This window comes from Chenopodium quinoa, unplaced genomic scaffold, assembly GCF_001683475.1.
Source record: "Chenopodium quinoa cultivar QQ74 unplaced genomic scaffold, ASM168347v1, whole genome shotgun sequence".
Classification (NCBI taxonomy): Eukaryota; Viridiplantae; Streptophyta; class Magnoliopsida; order Caryophyllales; family Amaranthaceae; genus Chenopodium; species Chenopodium quinoa.
The window spans coordinates 30,417-39,612 of NW_018744399.1; the positions used below are offsets into that span (position 1 = coordinate 30,417).

Here is a 9,196-nt window from a genome sequence, read left to right on the forward strand (position 1 = left end):
CCAAACTGAACCGCTAATCATTTCAATCCATTATAAACCGATCCGTTATAATTCGAAACTGATAAACTCAACCCAAACCCGAACTATTTACCCGAATTGACACTCCTAATCCCACATAATAATTATATAAAAGTAAATATATATAGTGTAATAATCATTGTTTAGCTGTATTTTATTGAATTATTTCAGCTTATAGAGAGTGTAATTGAAATTTTGTTCAACAATAACGACCGACGACCGAGCAAAAACCAATAACATTAGTACATCACATGTGCGATATGAGAGGCCAAAGGCCACATATCTTATATTTCACTCTCTTTATAGTATTAGTTTACTATTAAGCTAGTTTACAATAGTAATTAAAGATTAATTTTTATTTCTTAAAAATCTTCTCATCTACATTTATAATTGTATCACTCGGAAGTCGGAACCAAATCCAACATAATAAATTTTATTGATTAGTAAGGACGTAAGGTCATTTATTATACATATAATCATCCAATTCTTTCAACACTCAAAAAACCCATCATAAATTGAAATTACCAAGCTTCATATTATTTTTTGGGGTGCAACTATGAATATGTTTTTTGCCACAAGGCAAAGTGGATTTTTCTTATGCATAGTAATACCAGGCAGTGTATCAGTGTCAATATCTTCACTTTTCATATCATCAGGCAACCCCCAGTCAAAAGAGTATAACAAATTGGCTAGTGCAAGCTCAAAGTTTGCAACACCAAGAAGTATTCCAGGACACATTCTTCTACCAGCACCAAATGGAATGAGCATGAAATCATTCCCTTTGTAATCAATTGAACTTCCTAAAAACCTCTCCGGCATAAATATTTCTGGGTCCTTCCAGTATTCGGGATCTCTTCCAATGGCCCATACGTTTACAAACACTAGGGTTTTAGGTATAATATCGTACCCTTCTATGGTGCATTTTTGGAGAGACTCTCGGAGTACTAGTAACGGAGCTGCAGGTTGGATCCTAAATGTTTCTTTGACAACGGCTTTGAGATATTCGAGTTCTGGTAGATCTTCCACTGATACATAACCCTTATGTCGTGCTGGTGAGTCTCGAATTTCTTTTTGTACTTTCTTCATCGCGGTTGGGTTCTTAATTAGTTCTGTCATCGCCCAAACTACCATGGCTGCACTTGTATCTGTTCCCGCTACAAACATATCCTGTGAAATATAAAATTTAGTACCACAAAATTTATATATGAACATTACTTAGTAAAGTAAGGTAATAAGCAACTTGTTACCATAAGTACAGCTTTGATGTTGTCCATAGATAGATCATACGTAAAGGTTTTCTCTTTTTTGATCTGAAGTAGAACATCAATGATATCCTCTTGCTCAGGTTTAACTCTATTTGGATCTAGATGATCGTTTATGATTTCTTTCGAAAAATGCATCTAAGTCTTTGAATGCCTTCTCGAGCCTAGAGGATTGTCCGGTTAGCTTATCGAGCCAGGCTATGGAAGGGAAGTAATCAGCAAAGAAGAAGGCGGTTAACATAGTCTGAGCGTCACTTAGAAGCTTGTGACAATTGTAACCTTCATCATCACTATACCTGTAAAACATCATTAAAAATGTTAAAGACTTGTTATGTTGTTTATTTTATTTTATTTTTTTACTTCTTGTCATTTAAAAGCCTCGATCTGTAAATAAAAAACCCAAGTGAAATTTCATGGGAATTAATTGATTTGGGATATTACATGATTTTTGCAAAGATTAGAAAGTACATTTATTAGACTTGTTTGTGTTTGTATATTTATTAGACTTGTTTGTGTTTGTATATTTATTAGAAAGTACACAATTCAATGTTGAAAGGAGATAAAACAAACATTGTCGTATTCTTCTTGAATTAAAGAAGCAAAAAATCATATTCTCATGTCTTTTATATGGAGTATTTAATGTAGGCACAATTTCTAGAAAAATGTCAACAAAATGATCTGATAAAATTAATAAACAATTTTTTGCATAATCATTTAATGAATTTCCTACTCCGTATATTTAATGGTATTGGGGAATTTATGGAACATGTGTAGATTAGTGTACATAAATATGATCGCCTAAAATGAAAATGAAAAATATATTAATTATGGAATAAGGAGTATTATTCTATTCATCCAAAATTAAAAAAATTATTGATAAAATATTAGTACTCCCTCCGTCCCTTTATTAGATGTCTATTTCTAGCATTTATTACTCACATAATAAAGAGAAGTAGACATCTAATTAAAGGATGGAGGGAGTATGAAAAATCATGAAAGTTAAATGTTTGTAATCTAATATGGGATAAAGTAATTAAGAGAGCAGATTATAAGCCGCTTTAAGGTGATCCCTAAAAAATTGATATTTCCGTACCAGTTTTAAAATACTCAGTCAGTAATCATGTATTTTCTTTCTTAGCAAAATTCCATGCATCAACGCGCTCTTACTACCACATCTACGCAAGCTAGCTAGCTAAGTAGCAATGCCTAAGCTTATCAACATTTATTACCATCTATCAAACTGGCGTTTAGCTTGCTAATATTTTATAATAATGAGACAAACTTATAGAAGTCATGCTATACATCATCAAATACATTATTAGTAGTAGACATATATAATAATAGTTATAATGTAATATTTTATGACAATTATTTCCAAATCATAAGGTCATGAGAAGTACCTCTTGCCAAAAGCAATTTTGCATATATTGGAGCTTGAAAAGGTCATTAACAACTCGCTCAAGTTAACGACTTCTGAAGCAGAACACTTGGTAGATATCTTATTAATCATCCTCATAATTTCTTCGTGTCGAACCGAAGCAAAAGACTCCACTTTTTTCAGGCTAAAGAGATGAACAACACAAATCTTTTTAATTTCTCTAAAGTAATCAAGGCTATGAGCAAACGTTATGTCCAACCCATTATAACTTAATTTTCGAGTTCCTAATGTTGGTGGTCTATAACAAAAGTTTAGATCTTGTGTTTGTAGGACCTCTTTCGCCGTCTTGGCAGATTGAACCACCAATGTGTGTTGCGGTTCCAAATCTTAAAGACAAGATCGGACCATAGATCTTGGCTAGCTTAGCAAAGTAGATGTGAGGTTTTGAAGGGTCAAATTGGTGTAAGTTTCCAATAACAGGGAGCCCTTTAGGTCCGGGCGGAGGGTGAAATGGTTCCCTTTTTTTGTGTTTTAGAAAAAAGAAAATAAGAGAAGAGGTTGCTAGGAAGAGGAGTAGTAGTATCATGTTTTATGGTTTCACAAATTTTTGTTTATGGTTCTTGGCATTTATAATCATGAAATCATGCAAGTACTATAGATAGAAAGTAATACGTTGACTTTTATATAATATGTTGCCTCTCTTTTTTTCTGTTTTTGGTAATGGAGCTAACATGTTGACATGATACGTGAATGATTCGGATCAGTTTTTATTTTCGAACTACAAAGGATGATGTGTTACTTGTCAAGGAGAATAAATAATTAGCTGATGATCATATAATTATTCTACTAAATGTCCATATCTTAAAGATTGTCAAATTTTTAAAGCAACCCATGGAAGACACTAAGGACGACCAGTAATAATAATAATAATAAAAATTTAATATTTGGAGAGATGATAATAAATTAATGGCTTAACTACTCTCTGTATTTCATAATAATTAATTAAGACACTTCAACATACATAAAATTGAAATAAAAATTAATGAATTGTTTATCATACTCTGAAACGGCTAGTAAAACGTTTATCATACTCTGAAACGGCTAGTAAAACATGATACTACTGCTCGTCTGCTCTTGTGTAATGTATGGAGTATGTATTATTGTACCACATAATTATATATAGGCTTATAGGCTACACCACATGTCTTTTATTGTTTTTCTTTTTTTTTTTTTTTTAAAAAAAAGATATACATACACGTCTTTTTACTTTTTTTTTTGAAGAACACGTCTCTTACTTTTTTTTTTTTTTTTTTTTTTATTTTAAGAACACGTCTCTTACTTCTTTCTCTTTATATGTTTTATTTTATTATTACTCCGTAGAATTGATAAATACCCCCTTAGTTTTTTTTTTTTTTTTAATGCATCACTTGGTGATGTGCGGAGTTTTAGGAGAGTAATATAATATTGTTGAGTGGGGTGAATAATTTATTATACAACATAGTAAAATTAAGATGAGGACCGTAAAAGAGAATATGTGAGAGGGTATAGTTAAATTAAGACAGTGTTATTAGCCCGTGTGATACGCAAATTATTTAAAGTAAAATCAAGTTAAATTACTGAATATTCAATAATTATATAATTCCTTATGAGAAAAAAAAAAAGAGTTAAGTGAGGAAAGTTGAACATCACAATACAATTAGATATTCATTAACAAATTATAAAAAATAAAATAAAATAAAAATGAAAGAAACAACATTCTTTACCTAAATTAAATTGCTTATTGATAATTATTTTCTTACCTTTATAAAAAAATTGAATCAACTATAAAACCATATTTAAAAAAATAGTAAAGAAGGGATGTTAGATGACACCTGGATAATAATAAAATATATTGATTATACTTATTAAGTTATAGAGAATGTAATGAAAATCATTCAATAGTTAAATTGAATTAACAATAAAATCATTTAAAAAAAAAATAAAAAAAAAAAGACAAACAAATTCAAGAAGGGATGACCTTGGCATTAATGGTTTAAGTTTTTATAGATTAGGTAGCAACATTTCCATAAGATGGAGCTTTATTTGTTTTAAGTTTTAACTAATAATAGTATTAATTTTTTTATTTTTTTTTTGAATAATACAATTAATCCATTAATAAAAAAGTCATACGACATCTACAACGATAATCGAATTTAACAAATACATAATTTGAATCAAATAAAAAATTTCCTTCATAAAAACTACGATCATCAAGCGGATCTTGCAATGTAAAACATTTCCCACTTATATCGCTGGAAAATACAGTCTTGTTGGAGAGACAATCTAACGATTTCTTGTAGAGAGGATGATTTCCATCGGATTTATTCTGACCGCATTCGAAAAAATTGAAAACCTTTGCGACCCCGCATAATTTTCACCAACGAAACAATTCCACGGCAATCCATCAGATCTATTATATCGGATTTTAAGCTAAAGAAATTCCCCCTCAAAAAAGAGGAGAAAAACCTTGTCTTTCGAAGGAGATCGAAAAAAACCTTGTCTTTCGAGGAAGATCGAAAACCCTTTCTTTCGAGGAAGAAATCATTATTATAAACCAAAAAAAGTTGTAAAGAAAAAAAGGTTGGGGCTTTCTATCGATAAAAACCGATAGAAGCCCCTTCAAAAAATCAAGAATGGGGGCTAGGGTTTTTTTAGAGAGAATAGAGGAGAGGGGAGAGATACTATTTTATTTTTACTACTAATCAAATTAGTTACGTTATAATAGTATTAATCTTAGTATATAATAGACATACAAATAAATATTTTTGAGCAGCTTGTAATTCACAATTCATATTATTCATACTAAAATTTAAATCAACTGAATTATCGAAAAAATTTGCAAAAACCAAAGAATTGTGGTATGCATATAAAACTTTGTAAAACCGAGTTATCGAGTAAAATGAAACTAGAAAAATAGTGCGCCAAAAAGATGAATGGACGATATATCGAGAATAGCTCAACTGCTAGATCAGAGGACTGAAAAATCCTCGTGTTACCGGTTTAAATCTGGTTCCTGAGTGACACATCACATAGGGTTTTTTTATGAATTGAGATACATATTCCTAGCCGAGATCACCACAATTGAATTCAAAAAACAAAAAAAATACAAAAAAATATTACATATTCATTCCTCTAGCCGATATCACCACAATTGATTTAAAATAAAATAATACAAAAAATAGTTTGATTTTATTAGAAATTAGATTATTTTGTTTGGGTCCAATTTAGTCCAATTGGGCCTAGATATTAAATGATCCAATTAAAAGCCCAAGGTCAAGGTTCAACTCTCCAATTGTGCTAAAGTCAAAGGTCAGCCCACAAAGCAAGCCAATTGGGCTAAGGCCCAACCTCTCCATGTATGATGAGGTATAAAAAGCCATCAATATTCATAAGTTCATTGATATGTTCATTCATATGTTCGTTCATAAATTCATTGATATATTCTGATATATTCCATTAAAGCCTCAAGCAACAAACTCTCTTGCATAGTGTCCTCTTCTTACACATTGTACTGACTTTAGCATCGGAGGGGCCTTCCTCGGCAACACCCCGAGGCTAGTTTACGTGTGTTTACTATGCAGGAAACCTTCGGCCCAACATAACTTGGACCGAATCCAGTCTTCTCCGTTTCAGCGGACCTTCGGCAAGGTCCATTGTTTTCACCCGAAACAATTTGGCGCCGTCTGTGGGGAAGACTTTCAAAAATCTTTAAGCCAAATTCCAATCCCAGACCACATCATCTTGCAATTATCTTAGCAGCAATGGCTAAGAACCGCAAGAGCAAAAAGCCTCCGTCAAGGAGCGGGCGAAAAGCCCTAAACCCCTACACCATCACCCTCGCCGGACCGGAGCTCTCCCAAGGGTGCCGGCTCGGGGGGAGGATCATACAAGGAGGATTCCCTATCTCCCGTAATTCATGACTCTCATTATAGGCCGAGTCACTCTCGGTCTAGCAGGGGTGAGTCCGATCATAGGACACATTCAGTGTCCAAAGCCAACCATCGGCTGCCGCCCTCATTCCCACACTCGGCCGAGGACCCCTTTGACGGGGCCCAGCTCGGAAGAGGTGGCAAGAGCGCTGGCAGTACTCATGGAGGCGATGAGGGCACAAAATATGCCACCACCTCGTGATCGAACTCCTCCGCATACCTGGCATCAGCGGAGGAAGTTAGACCGTGATGGTGGGAAGCTTCCTTCCTTCCGGGAACTGGAAGAGTGGGAGGAGGATTCCTGAAAAAATGAAAAACAGAGGAAAAAGAACCCTCAATTTTTAAAAGGATCCTCATCCTCAAGACTAGAAGCGCATAAGAGCAGCAGCTCAGCTTCTCGGCCAGAATCTACTCACCGAGAACCTGAGACTGTTCGCAGAAGTGTCCTTGACCGACTCGGCGGCAAGGAACCGAGCGTGCACAGTCGCCTCTCGTTCCCTGCAGCCGAGGCCCAGACTTCCCAGCCAGGGACGAAAACCACTCCTACCTCTCTAAGAGGGCGGAGCGGCGGTCCCTTCGGCCAGGAACAAGGGCAAGGCCGTTATGCTACCCGCCAGTTCACCATTCGAGCAATGGATACTGGAAGAGCGCGTACCCACGGTTAAAATACCGTCGCACATCACATATGACGGGACCACGGATCCGAAGGATCACGTGGCCTCGTATGAGACTCATATGCATCTTTGCCCCAGATCCGAGGCGACTTGGTGCAAATATTTCCCAACCACTCTCAAGGGGGTCGCGCAAGCGTGGATCTCCAAGGAGTAAGGCAAGGCTCCATAACAGGGTGGGATGATCTATCCTCCAAAATTCAGGAGCAAGTTTTCCACGGCAAAACCGCCGAGAGAAGACTACCGCAGAGCTCATGAGTCTGCAACAGGGGGAAACCGAAAGCCTCCGAGACTACCTGACCCGTTTCAGTAACGAGTCATCAAGCGTCTCCCAGCTGGACCAGGGGCTAGCCGTTTTCGCAATGCAGAATGGCCTTCAGCCCGGAAAGTTCCTAGACTTCATGGTCATGCATACCCCGCAGACCTTGGAGGAAGCTCTTAATGCTTCGGATAAGTTCATCCGAGCCGAAGAATGGAACAAAGCGAAAACCCAACCTCAATTCGGGGGAGAGAAACAGAGACAAATACCCTTGTCTGAAGGCCAAGGCCATAAGGCAAAGGGAAAGTCAAAGGCCCCGGAGCAATCTTTGGCCAACGACCCAAAGAAGGAAAGATATGCCTCATACACAGGCAGATACGAGTCCTACACTCCGCTCTCTCTTCCACGCGCCAAAATTTACAGCGTGACGAAGGAGGAGCAGAGTTACCGAAAGCCGAGACCACTCCCAGAGTGGTATCAGCGAAAAAATAAAAATCAGTGGTGCGAGTTCCACGAGTCTTCGGGACACAACACTGAGGAGTGTATCCAACTGAAGGACCAGATAGAGGACATGGTCCGGAAGGGATACTTGAAAAAATACATCGCGGATCACCGCGAGAAAAAAGAGTCCGAGAGGTCAGCAAAGGACCCTCGGCAGGACCTCGACTTCCCCCGGAAAAACAGTAAAAAGCCGGAGGGGAAATTCCCTCCGATCAATGTTATCTCGGGAGGAATATACTCTCGGAGGGAGCACAAGCGCCACCTTAGAGCTTTGACTCACCAGGTGAACAACGCTGACATTCAATCTCCCCAGTCGCCGGTGCCGAACATGACGTTCACAGCCGCCGACTGCCGGGGGATTACGTTCCCTCACGAGGATCCGTTGGTGATCATCGCCACGGTGGCCAACCACGACGTCAGTAAGGTCCTTGTTGACGGTGGCAGTGGAGCAAACATTCTGTTCCGAAAGGCCTACAATCAAATTAAGCTGAAGCCCAAGCACCTTACGCCGGTACCCTACCCGGTATCCGGGTTCAATGGGGCTTCAACTTATCCAGATGGGAAGGTGACACTTCCTGTCACCATCGGTTGCGATGAGGCAGCCCGGAACGTCATGATTGAATTTTTGGTCATCGACGCTCCTTCAGTGTACAACGTGATTTTGGGGAGACCCATAATTCACGAGATCCAAGGGGTCGTCTCAACTTATCATCAGCTGATGATTTACGTCTCAGACGCCGGCTTCCCCGAAAGGATACAGGGCAACCAAAAGGACGCCCGAAGGTGCAACTACCTCAAGCCATCCAGTAGTCGCCCAGATGACGACAAGGATGAGGAGGAGAAAGAAAAAGAAAGAGAGCCAAGCACAAAAAAGCCAAAAGGCCTAAGTGCTTCGGCCCAAGGATCTGTGCCCAGAGAAAAAGGGGCCCGAAAGGGAAAAGGCTAGCTCTTCAGCTGAGCCGCAAGACTCAGAGAGCCAGCCGAAGAACAAAAAGACTGGGACACCTGCTGACATTGGCAGCAGGCCAGATTCTGAAGAGTCCAGTCCATCGGCAATGGACATGGACCAACAGACTGAAACAGTTGAGTTGGCCGAAGGAGACGGTGAGAAATGTGTAACAATCGGGATGGACCTTGAT

At 38.0% G+C, this 9,196-nt stretch overlaps 1 pseudogene; it reads right to left on the reverse strand.

Annotated features, from left to right (window-relative positions):
* Nucleotides 1-177: 177 nt before the first annotated feature.
* Nucleotides 178-3,371, reverse strand: LOC110696886 (annotated as a pseudogene).
* Between the last annotated feature and the right edge of the window lie 5,825 nt (nt 3,372-9,196).